Genomic DNA, 17,253 nt, shown 5'->3' with positions numbered 1-17,253 from the left:
ATCGAATTTTTTTCGAAATAGCCGCAAACATTTGGCTAATCACTAATGATTGCACATAAGATATACTATTAAAAAAAAAAAGAGAGAATCTGATGTACAAATGAATTAAATAATTTCAAGTGGTATTTACATAAAATTTAATGGAAGTTCAATGTAGGTTTGCAAAATATAGTGTAAAGTAAAAAAAAATTTCTCGATTCTTCTGAGTCATTTTTATGACTTAAAAATTAATAAAAAAGTATCAATGAGCCTATTATAAAATCATACTTATTAGTGATAGGCGCAAAGTGAAATCATGATAATAAATTTTCTGAAATAGCCCAGCAAAATAGCAAATCACTAAAAATTTCACATCAGATGTAAGAAGAAAAAAAAAAAGAATCTGCTGCACAAATGAATTAAATAATTTTAAGTGTTGCATGTGAAATTAAATGAAAAATTAATCTAGGTTTGTAAAATGTAATGTAAAAAAACTGCCTCGATTCATTTTGCCATTTTTAAGACTTTTTATAATCATACTAATTAGTGATTAACACCAAATGACACCATGATCGAAAATTTTCTGAAATATTCCAAAGAGTTAGCTAATTACTAGTGATTCCACACCATATATATAAAAAAAGAGAGAGGTAAAAATTTTAAATAAATTAAAATACAAACTAATTAAAAATAATTATAAAAATTAAATCATCTTAGTAATATAGCTTAAGAAGCTAATAATTAATCTAGATTTTCCAAACATACGTAGTGTAACGATAAAAAAAATATCTTGATTCTTTTTGCCATTTTTAACACTTTTCTAAATTTATAAAAAAGTCATTGGGCATATTCTGAAATCATATTTGGAAGTGATTAATGCAAGATGACATTACAATCGCAATTCTTCAAAATTTCCTAAACATTTTGCTAATCACTACTAGTGATTTCACACTAGATATAAATAAAATAGAATCTCCTGTATAAATGAACTAAATAATTCGGTTACCAATATTTAAATAGGTTTTAGAAATTTGTCTCAAATTATTTAAGTTTCTAAAATTTTATGAATTTAAGCGAAGTATATTGAACGGCATTGTCCTTAATGGTGGGTATTTGAATTCTGTTACACAGTTTCAATGCAATTAGATATACACAATTCTGAACAATCAAGAGAACATAAAACATAAGGAACTTTTCAATGATTAGGTTGCTGCTAATGATAATAAAGAAGTCTGCTGAAAGTATTACACGTAAAAAACAAATTAAAGTACTTCTTTAATAGCTTCTTTGCTATTATTTGTGTAAACTTCACCTAAAAAGACTAACACTAATCGTCAGCGCACAGGTGTATTTGCACATGAAAAATAAATGGAAAATAAAAAATATAATTATTTCAATAATTGTTTACTGGCAGTTAATCAAATGCCGCAGAAGTTTAATGAGAATAATACGTTTACGTTATAATAATACGTTCACGTTATACGAATAATACGTTCACGTTAATGAGAATACTACGTTTTGAAATAACGTTACTTACGTATCAACGCCACCGCATCTGCAGATTTGGAGGTTTTTAAGTGCCGACAATCTACACCTCAAATTTTTGCGACAAATCATAAATTAAAATACTTTATTTAAAATCAAAGTAGTCAATCGGATTTCGGTGGAAAATAGGCCGATATAGAGTTTAACACAAATTTAAAACAGTCTCTAGTTTCTTTGACCTTATGCTGTCATGGCGATATGAACTAAATGATGTCGCCATATGAACTAAATGATGTCGCCAGATGAACTAAATGATGTCGCCATATGAACTAAATGAGGTCGCCATATGAAATAAATGATGCTAAATAAGATTCTAAATGAAGTCTCGCTATCCCCCTATGTCTCTTGTTCCTCCATTTAGCACTGCCCCACATTCCCTCAACTGTGTCTGTATGAACTCCTGTATCAGGATCAATAAAATTATATCTATGATTAACTTTAGCATGTAAGAATCCTTCTTTTTCTATTCTATTTGTTTGGTAAGCTTTACAACTCTCAGAATAAATTGTGCTACCATCTGCAATGTTTTCAATAATTTTGTTAAGAAGGGTAGAGCCAGTTCTAATAGGAACAATGGCAATAAACGAATCTTTTGTTTCTCTACATATACCACCAAACACCCACTGTTCGAGTAATACTCGACCGCAATTATTTTTACGCTTGGTAAACAAACTTTCATCAATTTCCACAATGCGATCTTCTTGTTTGGTTTATTCTCCATATCCAAGACACATAATTCACGCATGTAATTGTTCCAATTTATAACAGTTTTATCCGATAAATCGAGTTGCTTTTAACAAAACGTCAACTCCTCATACCAGCAGTATATGAATCTCAAAGCTGGAATCTCAAAAATGGAATTCTGCTTCTTTCAAACCAGTTGTCTTTTCTAAGTCCCACTTGCTGATCGCACTGTCTTAAATTAAAACGTACGTTTACCAAAATAATGTTTAATATCATGCGAATTGGTACATTTTCGTTTTTTTTTGGTCAAATATTTCGCTCCTGAAAAAATAAAATTGCATCTTCTGTGTTTGGCGAATCCCAAAGACGCATTTTCGTAGCGCGTCAAAAATCAGCAAACACCAAGGCAAAAGGGAATCCCAAAGACAACTGCGTACGAAACATCATGATGGCTCTTTATTGACGCATCAGCACAACTTCTGCTACGGGGGCGTTAATACGTAAGTACGGTGGCGTTAATACGTAAGTGCGGTGGCGTGAATACGTAAGTACCGAAATAACTTTAATAAACTGAACAACATTTAGACAAATCAAATAAAAAATTTATATAATCAAAAGTTTATACAAATTATCAATCAAACGTTTATGCAAATCAAATCAATATAAAGTTTCAGTCAAACGTTTATGCAAGTTATCAATTACAAATTTATACAAATCAAATCAATAAAAAGTTTCAGTCAAAGTTTATGCAAGTTATCAATTAAAAATTTATACAAATCAAAATTATAAAATGTTTCAGTCAAAAGTTTGTGCAAGTTATCAATTACAAATTTATACAAATCAAATCAATAAAAAGTTTCAGTCAAAAGTTTATGCAAGTTATCAATTACAAATTTATACAAATCAACCAATAAAAAATTTCAGTCAAAAGTTTATGCAAGTTATCAATTAAAAATTTATACAAATCAAATCAATAAAAAGTTTCAGTCAAAAGTTTATGCAAGTTATCAATTACAAATTTATATAAATCAAATCAATAAAAAGTTTCAGTCAAAAGTTTATGCAAGTTATCAATTAAAAATTTATACAAATCAAATCAATAAAAAGTTTTAGTCAAAAGTTTATGCAAGTTATCAATTAAAAATTTATACAAATCAAATCAATAAAAGTTTCATTCAAATGTTTATGCAAGTTATCAATTAAAAATTTATATAAATCAAATCAATAAAAAGTTTCAGTCAAAAGTTTATGCAAGTTATCAATTAAAAATTTATACAAATTAAATCAATAAAAAGTTTCAGTCAAAAGTTTATGCAAGTTATCAATTGCAAATTTATACAAATCAAATTAATAAAAAGTTTCACTCAAAAGTTTATGCAAGTTATCAATTAAAAATTTATACAAATCAAATTGTAAACGTATAATAATTAAATATCCATCCATAAACATTACATCGAATTACTAATAATAATTCCATAACACAATTCAATTAAAAATAATTATTGAAACAGTTATAGGTCAACTACAGTCTAGCGACCTAATTTTATGAACGACGATTTCAAAGCATGTTGCCAACGAAGGGCAAAGAATAGATGTAAATTAATTATGAGAAGCGTGAAAGTAAGCAATGATGTAGCTAGTATATCAACATTGTCTTTTAAACAATTTTTAAGTCAGTTTTCGGTACTATTTAGATTTGATTTTGTTAATATAATCAATGGGATTTTATATTTTTTTAAAGCATTCATGTTCATGATTTATTGCTCGATGTATTGATGCATTGCTAAGGTACTTTGATGATAGTAAAATTTTATAATTTATAATTATTATATTTTAATAATTATAATATATTTATAATATTAATATTATATTATATTTTAATAATTATAATATATTTATAATATTATATTATATTTTATAATTTAAATTTATAAAATGTATAATCCGTAATTATTAATTTTATAATTATTTTAAAGATATCACTGATGATTTCAAAACTTTCTAAATCTATGATCCGTTCAAATTAACTTTTTGCATTATTTTTTTTCAATATTAGTATGTAGAAGGCTTCCATTTATATGATCAACCTTGTTGTATTTAAATTTTGAAAAATCGAAAATATAGCCATTGGATATCTTTTCCATATTTCAGTTTTCGTAATTATTAAATTCAACCCCGATCATATGAAATTTCCATTAGAATATTCTCAATAAATACATCTCTTTTTCTTGAGTCCACCAACGGTAAAGTCGCTAATAGCACTGGTAGTACCGGCCGAGGTGTAACGAGCCAGCTTCCCTTTGAAGTCTTCCACGAAGGCATCCCTCAGGCAAAAAAACCCTCGAGTGTTTTGCCTTAATCAAATCATCCAAACCAAACCTTTTCCTTGAATAAATAATTATTGAAAGCTTTGAGCAATGATAATTTCTACCGGATTCGTTTCCAATGAGAAATGCGTTTGTATGTGTTTTTCGCATTTGTTCCCAAGTATAATATGAATGCGAAGGAAATGCTCTAAGAAAAGGTTTCGTCTGGACACATTTGTAACAGAGACAGCCATTAAAATGTTTTTTTTTTTTATATTCTAAGAGTCTGTAAATAATATCTCAGCAGCTCACAATAAATAGCTGCCAATTAGAAAATTCTGTCTTCTTTTAAAAGAAAATTAGATGAGAAATTCATGTCACATAAAGTAATTGTTTTATTTAACAAAGGAAACTAAGATATACTTATAACACCAAGGTTTTTTGTTAAAAGATTTTATGTGTCTTAAATTAATTGTAATCTAGTATTCAAAAACTTTATAGCTAAATATATAGAAATAACAATGTACAAAAATAACGATATATGACAATAACAAATAAATTGAAATTTAAAACTTGATCCAATTAAATTATCTTAAAATTCTTATAATCAGTTTAAAATTTTGGTTTTTATTTTTTTAGTGTTAATGTTAATGTGATTGCTTCAATGCTGAATAAATTACTCCACTACTGCATTAGTTGGAGAAAAATATTTAAATTTCTGATGTTTCTGAGCCTGGTGATTTGTCTTTTCTTTCAAATCAGTGCTTTTATTTAATTAATTAATTTTTGTATATAATTTGTACGATAAGTAATACAAAAAATATGTTGTGTACACCACATGACTTCCTTGTACGGCCTATTAAATTATACACATTTTTTCTGCATTTCATTTAAATTTTCTCGAATTTCATTAGCGATACGTTTTTTTCATTCAATTAATTTAATTCTCACTTCGCGGTAAAGCAAAAGTAAATAAAAACTCAACACATCTTTACTAAAAATTGTAAAATGCAGAGAAACATAAAACACCAAATAAAGTTAAAATAGTTTTAAAAACATGTTTGCAATTATAATTAGAGTTTATATGCAAAAACAAGCAATTTGACCAGCAGGTAAGTTTGGTTTTGGTTTTGGTTTATTGAGATTATAGCAAAGCACACTAGGGCTATCTGCCTAAGGGCGCTAGGTTTACTTAACAGTATTATATTTCGTTCATATTATAACTCAGAATGCACAAAATTTATATCATTTAAAGAATTATGTAATGGTTGCCACATGTTCTATTCAAATACTATAACAAAGCTAGAACGATGTATAAAAGAAATTAAGCAAACAAAATGAAAAAGAAAGTTTTCCACAGACGATTGAGTATTTCTCATTCAATTAATTCAGTTCCGGGGAGGGATGCCTTCGTGGAGAACTTTCTAAGGGAAACTGGCTCGTATACACGTTACACATGGGGAAAACCACGAAAACGCCCATGCAGCCAGCCCGTTCGCGGGATTCGAACCTCGGACGGAACTACCAGTGTTCAGCGACGTCAGCGCTCGGCCGCTGGTTGGCCATTTTCAATAACGTAGTCCTCCACTCGAACATGTGCACTTGGAAGCCCAAATTTGGAATTTGTTTTATTAGTTACTTATTTCATATTTTGTTAAACTTAAATGTTTTTTTATTAACAAACTCGACTATTTGAAAGCGAGCGTGGCAGCACTCTTCGAAATAAAACATATTTGTCTCCAGCGCACGAAACTGTTGCCATTCGGGAAAATGTAAGATATTCATCTTTCAATTTTAATTAAAAAACTCGGGTGTATGAAAGAGACGTCTTGTCGTGGTCCGGAAATAAAATACTATTTTATTTTTCCAACGCCGTTAGCGTACTTTCAAATTTAGAAATGTTACTGAGTTAAAATATGAAAAAAAAATTTGACAAAAATTTAAATACGTTATACAGCATAAATATAGCTATGAAACGCGAAAGATATGCCATTATTTTCATTTCTTTCAAAGGTTTTCCTTCTAACTATATTTTCTACTAAAAGCTATTTATTTATGTAAGTGTAAACGTAATAAGTACATACAGGGTGGTCATACAAAAACTTCCACGATATATGAAACATTTGCTTCCTATTCATTGAACTACTCGAAATAAAATTTCAGATCTTATTATTTGAAGATATGCATTCGAGATTGATATGATTTAAAACAATAGAGCTTTCAAAGCTGCAGTGACAGTAAAAAAATTTCGAAATTTTCGAATAGGGACATCCACTTTTCTCCTGCGCAAATTAGTCAGAATATTGCAAAACCATAAATGGCGTTGTAAAACTAAACGTATGACAGAAATTGTTAACGTAAAACATTTGCAAATGACAACTAACAACATAAGAAAAGAGAGGGGGGAAAAAGCTTTTATTGGAATTACATGCTTTCAACGTGCCCGCCTTCGTGCACGAGAACGCGTTATATGAGATAGATTGTTGAAAACGCTGTCCGCCGAAAACATCGCGAACGAAAACGACACGAAGAAAACAACGCAAGGCGAAAACGTCGTGGTACAAAACATCGTGGGAGAAAACAAAGCAAAGAAAAAACATCGCACTTCTAAAACATCGTGGGAGAAAACAAAGCAAAGAAAAAACATCGCACTTCTAAAACATCGTGGGAGAAAACAAAGCAAAGAAAAAACATCGCACTTCTAAAACATCGTGGGAGAAAACAAAGCAAAGAAAAAACATCGCAGTTCTAAAACATCGCGGGAGAAAACAAAGCAAAGAAAAACATCGCTTTTCTAAAACATCGTGGGAGAAAACAAAGCAAAGAAAAACATCGCAGTTCTAAAACATCGTGGTACAAAATATCGTCGTCGAAAATAAAACGGTTCGAAAACTTCGCAGTTTAAAAACATCGTTTTCCAAAATATCGTGGTAAAAAATAAAGTACCTACAAATCATCGCGTGACGATAACATCGTAGGCATTCGTTTTTCAGGCTTTAATAATTGTAAAAGGATACTTGCATAATGATTTATGAGCGCAAGATAGAAAAAAGGATAATTTTTACTTTCATATTGTTTTATTAACTAATAAATATTTGCTGAAAATGTAAAATGGAAACTTAGGCTTACAAAATTAATGCATCTGTACTGTAATTAATGCAATGTACTTAATAGAATTTTAAACTGGCATAGTTAACTAACAAAGGCTATAAGGTATTTCTCCCACTTTCCTAGCGTCCTTCGTGGTGTAGTGGTTCTGCACGCTGGGCCGGTATTCCAGAGGTCCGTGGTTCGATTCCCGGCGAAGGCGTTTGCTATTTTTCATCTTGTCTGCTTTCAAAAAAATACCTAATGTCTCTACAAGGTCATTAATAAATTATTTTTTATAACGATTTACTAGCAATTTTTCATGAAAAGTATAATCTAAAAAAGAATAGAAAAAGAAAGATAAGTAACTGCATGACCTTATCTATAAAAAAATTGCTAATAATACGAGATTATTTTCTTTGCTTCTTTAATCTGATACTCTTATAGTGAAAATTATTTCTTGTTCTGTTTTTTCTTTATTATTATTATTTTAATTTATTAGTTAATAAAAAATATGAAAGTAAAAATTACCCTTTTCTCCATCTTGCGCTCAGAAATCATTATGCGATTATCAATTTAAAATTATTAAAAATTTTGTTAATCTGATACTCTCAAAAACGCAAGTCTGCGATGATTTGTAGGTACTTTATTTTTTATCACGATATTTTCGACGACGATGTTTTTAAACTGCGAAGTTTTTTAACCGCTTTTATTTTCGATATTTTGTACCACGATGTTTTAGAACTGCGATGTTTTCTCTTTGCTTTATTTTCTCCCGCGATGTTTTGTACCACAACGTTTTCGCCTTGCATCGTTTTCTCCGCGACGTTTTCGTTCGCGATGTTTTTAGCTGTAATTGTTGAAAACACTGATGAAAGTAACATTACCGGAGCAATCAGTTTAACTTTTATGGTAGCTTTACTTTCTGACAAATCTCGTGGATTTGATGCGAACAGATACATAAACACAGAACAAGAAATCCATCAGGTCGGGAAATCGCAGTGGCTACAAAATTGAAACTTACGGGAGATGATTTTATCTTGAAATATTGTTCACATTGGAAACTTGTAATTCCAATAAAAGTTTCTTCCGTTTCCCATGTTGTCACTGGTCTTTTATAATTTTCTTTGGAACGTTTTACGCAGAAAATTTTCGTCGTACATGCTTTTCGTATATGCTTTTGGTGCGACCGATTGTAACTAAAGAGGGAGATGCACAACTAAATATTATAGCACTCCCATGTAAAATATTTTAATGTTCTGAGGATACTCGTTCTTGAGTTATGCGAGATATATACATACGTACGTACGTTCGTACAGACGTCACAAAAAAATCCCTTTTGAATCCATTTTAAATCCCTTATTTCCGCGAATTATAGGTGTTAATAATTATTACAAGAAATTTACATATTTTAAGAAGCAGGAAATTTTACGAAGGTTTAGGAAATTTCAGGATACACCCATACCTTTTACATAGCATGCATATCGCCCGTTTCATATCGTAGTCACTTTAGGAAACAAACTAATTTAATCTGTCCTATTATAAGTAAGATTCCGGAGGTAAAAATACACTTAGTTCTCTTACGTTTGAAACATACAATATCTTCAAATCTCGCTCAGACCACTTTTAAATGAAATCTCTTTACCTTATCACATAAAAATCGGATACATTTTTAAGCTAAAAAAATTATACTAATGTGTTTTCGATCCTCCCCAAAGCTAAAAGGTGCTAGATAAATCTCATGTTTAATTCAGTTATGTCACAGCACGTGCGAAATTAAAATATACTTTGTATCGATGCAGCAAAGTGTCAACTGCTTGGTAGCAGGCGAAATGAGAGACCTTCTAATCTTTTGAGACACTAGCTTTTAAATACGTCACGTATTTTATGGCAAGTATTCAGCAATGTTAGTTTCATCGATAATAGAATAGAATAGAATCGATATAGAAAACTGTATGCATATCTACCAATTCTAACGTTAGAATATTTTCAATAATTTTATTTTCTAGTTTTTGGTTTGCTTTGGTTTATTTTATTGTGACAAAGCACTCGATGGCAATCTGCCTAAGGTGACGGATATCTTCATCGAAGGTTTTCTAAGGGAACCTGCCTCGTATACACTTTACACAAGGGCAAAACCACGAAAACGCCCGTGCAGCCAGGTCTTTCGTCGGCTGTCGAATCTCGGACCGAACTACCAGTGTTCAAGATTTCACCGCTCTGAGGATATTTTACTTTACCGCTGGTGAGCCATTCTAGTTTTCAGCTTTTATATATGCAATTTTAGGTTATAGTATCATTTATTTTCATATAACATGGGAAATCCTGTCAACGCAGAAAACGCAAGATATTTATCTTTCACACCGGCAGGTAAAGCTCTAAAGTGTTACTATTCGATGTGGCATAAGATTTTTAATTTTCCTTTCAAACTACAATAATATTTTTTAAAAAAATTAAGTGAATTAAATGCAATTAATGCACTTTAAAATAAATTGATTTTCGTGATTTTTCCTCATGTGTAACGTGTATACAAGCTGCTTTCGCTTAGAAAGTCCTCCATCCCATTACTTAGGCAGATTGCCCTCGAGGGCTTTGCCGTATTTAAATAAGCGAAAGCATAAAAAATTGAATCTTCATTTTATTGTTTGAATATTATGTTTAATCGACAAAATTAAATTTAAAATAATTTAATAAAATAATTAATTCATAAAAATAATAGTTTAATTAAAATAATTGATAAAAATAATTTTAAACGCATTTAATATGTAATAAATTTAATTGATAATTTTTGTGTGTATCTGATACTTTATTGAATACAATAAAATATGTTTTTAATTTTGTTCAAATACCTCGGTACGAAATTGTTTTGCGTTATCAATTTTAATACCTTCGTTTTAAAGTTTTTCTAGAGCGTGAGTATTTTCTTCACGAATAATTCATTCTTTATTTCTGGAATTAATATATTAATCTTTGTCCGAAAGGAAAACATTTTTCGTGATTGATAAGATAGCTACGAACACTAAATCATCTTTTGGATTTTTGTTTGCTCCTGCTAATAAAAAAAAAAAAAAAAAAAAAAAAAAAAAAAAGTTGGAAATTAGAAAAACGTATCTAGTTGTCTGATGCTAAAAGGGTATTACCGTAGAAGGTCAAAATTCGTAAATTTTAGTGCATTTTAGAACAAGAGCAACAAGAATTATTTCGTTATATTTATGAATAGCTATATAAACTAAAATATGCTGAATTCCTATTAATCCTTTTAAATTTCTTATTTCTCTTAATAAATTACTTTATTGTGTGAAGTGATTAGCATTTTTGATACGAGAGACGTGAAAAATGAGCAATACTCTCGCCAGAACTCGAACCCGGACTTTTCGAATAAGCACCGAGTGTGCTACCATTACACCACGAAAGAAGGAGAAAGTACCTTATATGCTCCCCCTTTTAAAGAGAGACTGGAGATTAGGGGACCCAATCGCCAAGTTCTCGTGGTCAAGAATCATCACCCATAACCTTTTTAGTTCGGGCGCCATTGTAGAGTCATTAGGATTTTTGGCCCACCAGCGGCCGAGCGGTAAAGTCGCTGAACACTGGTAGTTCGGTCCGAGGTTCGAATCCCGCGAACGGGCTGGCTGCAGGGGCGTTTTCGTGCTTTTCCCCATGTGCAACGTGTATACGAGCCAGTTTCCCTTAAAAAGTCCTCCCCGAAGGCATCCCTTCCTTTAGGCAGATAGCCCTCGAGGCTTTGCCATAATCACACACACACATTAGGATTTTAGGAAATTAGGACAATCCGAACCTAGACCTCTCGATTACGCTTCGAGTGTGCTACCGTTGCGCAACGAAGGCATGCAGAAAGGAGGGAGGAAATGCCTTATAACTATAACTGATTTAAAAATCATAACATATAGATGTAACTTTTAAACATCCGTGAATTCAAGTATTGCTGATAGTCTTTGACGTGACGTTTGACCATCAATGATCTATACAAAAGTTACTAAGCATTATTGATGTGATATTTCACTATCCCTGTTCTATTCAAAACAAACAGAATAAAGAATTTAGCCAACATTATAACATACTTTTCATACTTTTGTGATTTTGGGCGAATTGTAACAGTAATACTGAACACTTAGTCGATTGCAAGGTATCCCGTTTAAATAATCCAAAGCATAATGAGCAGTTCAAGTTATATATTTGATTGATAATCTACCCATCAACTGTAATCGACATTTGGGAAGTGAATTAATTGATGACTTCTGCTTTCATTGCATACAGAAATGTTCCGAGATCAGTTTTGGTTCACTACTCATTCCTGTCAATGTTCCTGACCTACCTAATCCATCAACCAGCTGCTAGCATGTTACAAACTTCTGCCAATTACACCACCAAGGAATAGCTGTGCATTTGGCCATAGAAACACACATATTTCTTCCTAATGCACAAATATAATAGGTATGTAGCCTGGAATGTGTGACCAAGAATTGCTCTTGTACTATGAAGTAATCTAATGTAGAGGTGACGGGGTTGCACAATAGGCATATTATTCTATGGATAACAAAAAATCTGAAAGCTTTCAGATTTTATATTACGCCCAAATAGGAGTTTTTTTATTTGCATACACATACACATTTTGAGAGCATTTGCGATCATGCTCCTTTGGGCTAAAAGTATTTAAAAACAGCCTGCCTTTAGAATTTCCGATAGACAGTCTCGTGCGTTGGAGATAAAAATGATTTTTTGGGGGGTACAGTGTTGCCACTGCTCGCTTTGAAATCGTTGAGTTTGTTAATAAAAAATTCGTTAATTTTTTTTTTCAAATGTGAAATACACAATAAAATATTTAAAACCAGCATATCTTTAAAATTTCCGGTAGACAGTCTCCCGCTGAAGACAAATATGTTTCTTTCCACAGAGTGTTGCCACTGCTCACTTGGAAATCGTTGAGTTTGTTAATCAAAAATTTGTTAAAGTTTTACAAAATATGTAATAGATAATAAAACAAATTCGAAATTCAAAATTCGGGCGCCCAGGTACCCAAGCCCCCGGGGAGGATTACGTTATTCAAAATTTAATTGCTCTAGGAAGCGTTTTTCTTGAACAAAGCGACAAACATATATACATTCATGCAGGTTCTTCATTGTTTAACTTCACTATTAACAATATAACAAATTCTAAATAATGGCTTCCAGGTGCACATGTTCGGGTAGGGACTATGTTATTCAAAATTTCTGTTTACATTTCTGTACATATATTCTGTTTACATTTCTGTACATATATTCTGTTCACATATAGGTCATTTATCAATAGCTATTTGCCGGTATCTTAATGCTTATGGAGGTAGCCATTAAGATATTGGCGGAAATAGCACCGATTTTAAATTCCTACTGACTAAATTGTTTAGTTCTGTTTACTTTTTCTCTCTGCAAAATATAAGCTAAACATCCACAAAGAAAAGCATCGTTCTCTTCAGACAAACATCCCTTGAATTTAGCATGGTAAATTGGTCGCTGTACATAATTAAATTTTAACCGTCACCTTTAACAATTTGCAGATTACGTAAACTTTGCGTATAAAAAACGTTATAAAAATGCTTCACCAATATATGAACCTCTAACGGCCAGTCCGCTCAACCAGCAGAAATGAAGTCTCTGATATTTATATGATATATCCGATTCTGATATATCTGAGATATGTCTATGATACGAGATTTGAATATATGTGCTCGAGATTGTGAAGATTTAAATCGATTGAGTTCTCAGGATTACAGTGCATATTATGTAAAAGGTAGGCGGGTATCCTGAATTTTCTTTAAAATTTCTTGCTTCTTTAAATATTTAAATTTCTTTTAATAATTATGAATACCTTTAATTCAGGCATCCAAGTAACGTACGTTTTTGAATGGGATAGATGATAAAGCAAAGAGACAAGTAAAGTTAAAATAAAAAACTAATTTTTTGTTAAAAAAATATATTTTAAACGCAGGGTGCTCATGAAAACCTTCCCGATATGTGAACCTGTAGTGGCCTATCCGTTCAAACAACTGAAATGAAATTTCAGATATATTTTTGATATATCTGAAATTATTATTATTTGATGGTATATTGTTATTTGAAGGTATGTGTTGGGGAAAGTATTGAAATCATTTAAAACAATATATTTCTCATGGTTACGGTTACAGATAAAGCATCTCGAAATTTTCGAATGGTACCACCTACAGTTTCCTTGCGCAATTTGATCATTGGAAAACCATAAACGACGTTAAAACGATACATGTGTGATGAAAAGTGCGGGAGTACAACATTTGCAAAGAGTAGCATTGTAAAGGAAGAATGACAACACAAAAAAGGAGAGGGGGGAATCTTTATTGGAGTTGTAAGTTTTCAACGTGCCCAATATGTTGAAAGCAGTTGAAAATAATGTCAAAAGCAACAACGCAGGAGGAATCCGTATAACTTCACATTTTATGGCATGTTTCAGTCCTGACCAATATCCTTGGTTTGATGTGCACACCTTAAATTTCAGGTAACGACGGAACTAGAAATCCTTCGGTATGTTTGGTTTGGTTTGGTTTATTAAGATTACGGCAAAGCACACTAGGGCTATCTGCCTAAGGGGATGGATGCCTTCGTAGAGGACGTTCTAAGGGAAACTAGCTCGTATACACGTTACACATGGGGAAAACCACGAAAACGCCCATGCAGCCAGCCCGTTCTCGGGATTCGAACCTCGGACCGAACTACCAGTGTTCAGCGACTTTACCGCTCGGCCGCTGGTGGGCCCCATCGGTATGAGGTCCGGACATTACGATAGATACAGAACTGCAAAGTTACAAGAGATGATTCTATTTTGAAAGTTGTACACGTTGAAAACTTCTAATTCCAATAAAAAAAGTTTTCTCCCTTCCTTTCTTCTGTTAGCATTATTCCTTTATAATACTCTTCTTTGCAGACGTTTTGAGCTAGAAGTTTTCGTCATGTGTGTACCGTTCCAGTGCCCTTTATGGCTTTCCAATGAGCTGGTAAATTTGCACAATAAAAAAAGTGTATTTTGCCGTGAGTACATCTGAAACCTTTTCGCTGCATACGTAACCTTGAGAGCTCTACTATTTTAAATCATAACAATCTGAGAGCATACATTAAAATAACAATATCTGAAATTTAATGCCTATTGGTTGAGCAGAGAGGTTGCTAGGGATTCATACCGGGGAAGTGTTTTTATCACCAACCCGCACATAGAGATGAACACAAAGTAAGTACAAACATTAGCATTTAAGCCTATTCTGCTAACTTTTATTTTAATATATAATTGCAATGGCCGAAGGAAAACTATTTAAGCCAGGAGAAAACATCAGTTCACAGGTTGTAGTTCAGAGTTAGAACTCCATGTGAGTGAGCTTCTTTGTGGGCAATGGCCGAAGGAAAACTATTTAAGCCAGGAGAAAACATCAGTTCACATGTTGTAGTTCAGAGTTAGAACTCCATGTGAGCTTCTTTGTGTGCAATGGCCGAAGGAAAACTATTTAAGCCAGGAGAAAACATCAGTTCACAGGTTGTAGTTCAGAGTTAGAACTCCATGTGAGCTTCTTTGTGTGCAATGGCCGAAGGAAAACTATTTACGCCAGGAGAAAACATCAGTTCACATGTTGTAGTTCAGAGTTAGAACTCCATGTGAGCTTCTTTGTGTGCAATGGCCGAAGGAAAACTATTTAAGCCAGGAGAAAACATCAGTTCACAGGTTGTAGTTCAGAGTTAGAACTCCATGTGAGTGAGCTTCTTTGTGTGCAATGGCCGAAGGAAAACTATTTAAGCCAGGAGAAAACATCAGTTCACATGTTGCAGTTCAGAGTTAGAACTCCATGTGAGCTTCTTTGTGTGCAATGGCCGAAGGAAAACTATTTAAGCCAGGAGAAAACATCAGTTCACATGTTGTAGTTCAGAGTTAGAACTCCATGTGAACTTCTTTGTGTGCAATAGCCGAAGGAAAACTATTTAAGCCAGGAGAAAACATCAGTTCACATGTTGTAGTTCAGAGTTAGAACTCCATGTGAGCTTCTTTGTGTGCAATGGCCGAAGGAAAACTATTTAAGCCAGGAGAAAACATCAGTTCACATGTTGTAGTTCAGAGTTAGAACTCCATGTGAGCTTCTTTGTGTGCAATGTCCGAAGGAAAACTATTTACGCCAGGAGAAAACATCAGTTCACATGTTGTAGTTCAGAGTTAGAACTCCATGTGAGCTTCTTTGTGTGCAATGGCCGAAGGAAAACTATTTAAGCCAGGAGAAAACATCAGTTCACATGTTGTAGTTCAGAGTTAGAACTCCATGTGAGCTTCTTTGTGTGCAATGGCCGAAGGAAAACTATTTAAGCCAGGAGAAAACATCAGTTCACATGTTGCAGTTTAGAGTTAGAACTCCATGTGAGCTTCTTTGTGTGGAATGGCCGAAGGAAAACTATTTTAGCCAGGAGAAAACATCAGTTCATTGCGTTCTGTTTAACGTTCTTAGTAGTTTAAAATGGTAACAACTAATTATGTTCTGTCATACTAAGAAGAGCTGCCCGAGTACTTTTATGCAGAGTCCTTGAACTGTAAAATGGTTCTTTTGTAAAAATTAATTTGATCAAACTATCATTGGTTCTGTATGCATTCAATCGTTTGCGAAACCCGCACGCACTTACCAATAGTTATTTTTCTTCTTAGACAAAGGCGGAAAAGCTACTGTATTAAATAAAAATCACTCACATGCCTCTGAGATACGTTAAAAATTGAGATAAAAAGTTACCAACACTTTTTCCACTTATGTATTTCAAATTATATCAGTATTTGCTTCTCATTGCCTTATTCTTTTAGCAGATAAATTCTCATTGCCTTATTCTTTTAGCAGATAAATCATTGCCTTATTCTTTTAGCAGATAAATCTCATTGCCTTATTCTTTTAGCAGATAAATTCTACACGCAGTCTAAAAATTAAGATCTAAAAACAAATTATGACGCTAAAACAAACGAGATTTCCAGGGAAAAGAATTTAAAATTTTTACGACTTGTGCCTATATCTAAAAAAAATCTGAAAGCTTTCAGATTATATTTTACGCCCAAAGGGGCGTTTTTTAACGTTTTGTTAAAAACTTACTTTACTTATTAAAGTTACTCACCTTACTTATTAAATATCATGTGTTTCGTACTTAAAACATAAAATCCACTTCATCAGAAATATCACAAGAATATTTAAAAGAGCATATCTTTAGAATTTCCGATACACAGTCTCGAGCGCCGGAGATAAAAATGTTTTATTTTCGTACAGTTTTGCCATTGCTCGCTTTAAAAATCGATGAGTTTGTTAGTCAAAAATTCTTTAAGGTTTGACAAAACATGAAATAGATAATAAAACAAATTCCAAATTTGGGCTTTCAGATGCTGATATTCGAATGGAGGACAACGTTATTCAATATTTTATCTCAGGCATCGCTGTTTTCCACAGTGCGAGAAACGTAAATACTTCCATGCAGATTTTTCATTATTTAATTTCTTTAAATATAATGCAGGGCGCTAGTATTTGGTGGCAACAATTTAAAAAGTGAACCGACATGAAACGATGCAAAAATGCGAAAACGAAATGAATAGCTCTTCTAGGCAAATTGCCCCTTAGGACTAA

General features: G+C 32.4%; 1 protein-coding gene across 1 annotated transcript in view; it reads left to right on the top strand.

Moving 5' to 3' along the window:
- Positions 1 to 17,253, top strand: part of dsf (nuclear receptor dissatisfaction) — a 211,881-nt gene that overhangs the window by 163,777 nt on the left and 30,851 nt on the right. The gene's annotated exons all lie outside the window — the stretch shown is intronic.

The sequence above is a fragment of the Stegodyphus dumicola genome, chromosome 11 (assembly GCF_044657685.1).
Source record: "Stegodyphus dumicola isolate Sdum_Otavi_A_Nest chromosome 11, ASM4465768v1".
NCBI lineage: Eukaryota > Metazoa > Arthropoda > Arachnida > Araneae > Eresidae > Stegodyphus > Stegodyphus dumicola.
The sequence above is the reverse complement of the archived record's forward strand: the minus strand, read 5'-3'. Positions and strand labels throughout refer to the sequence as shown.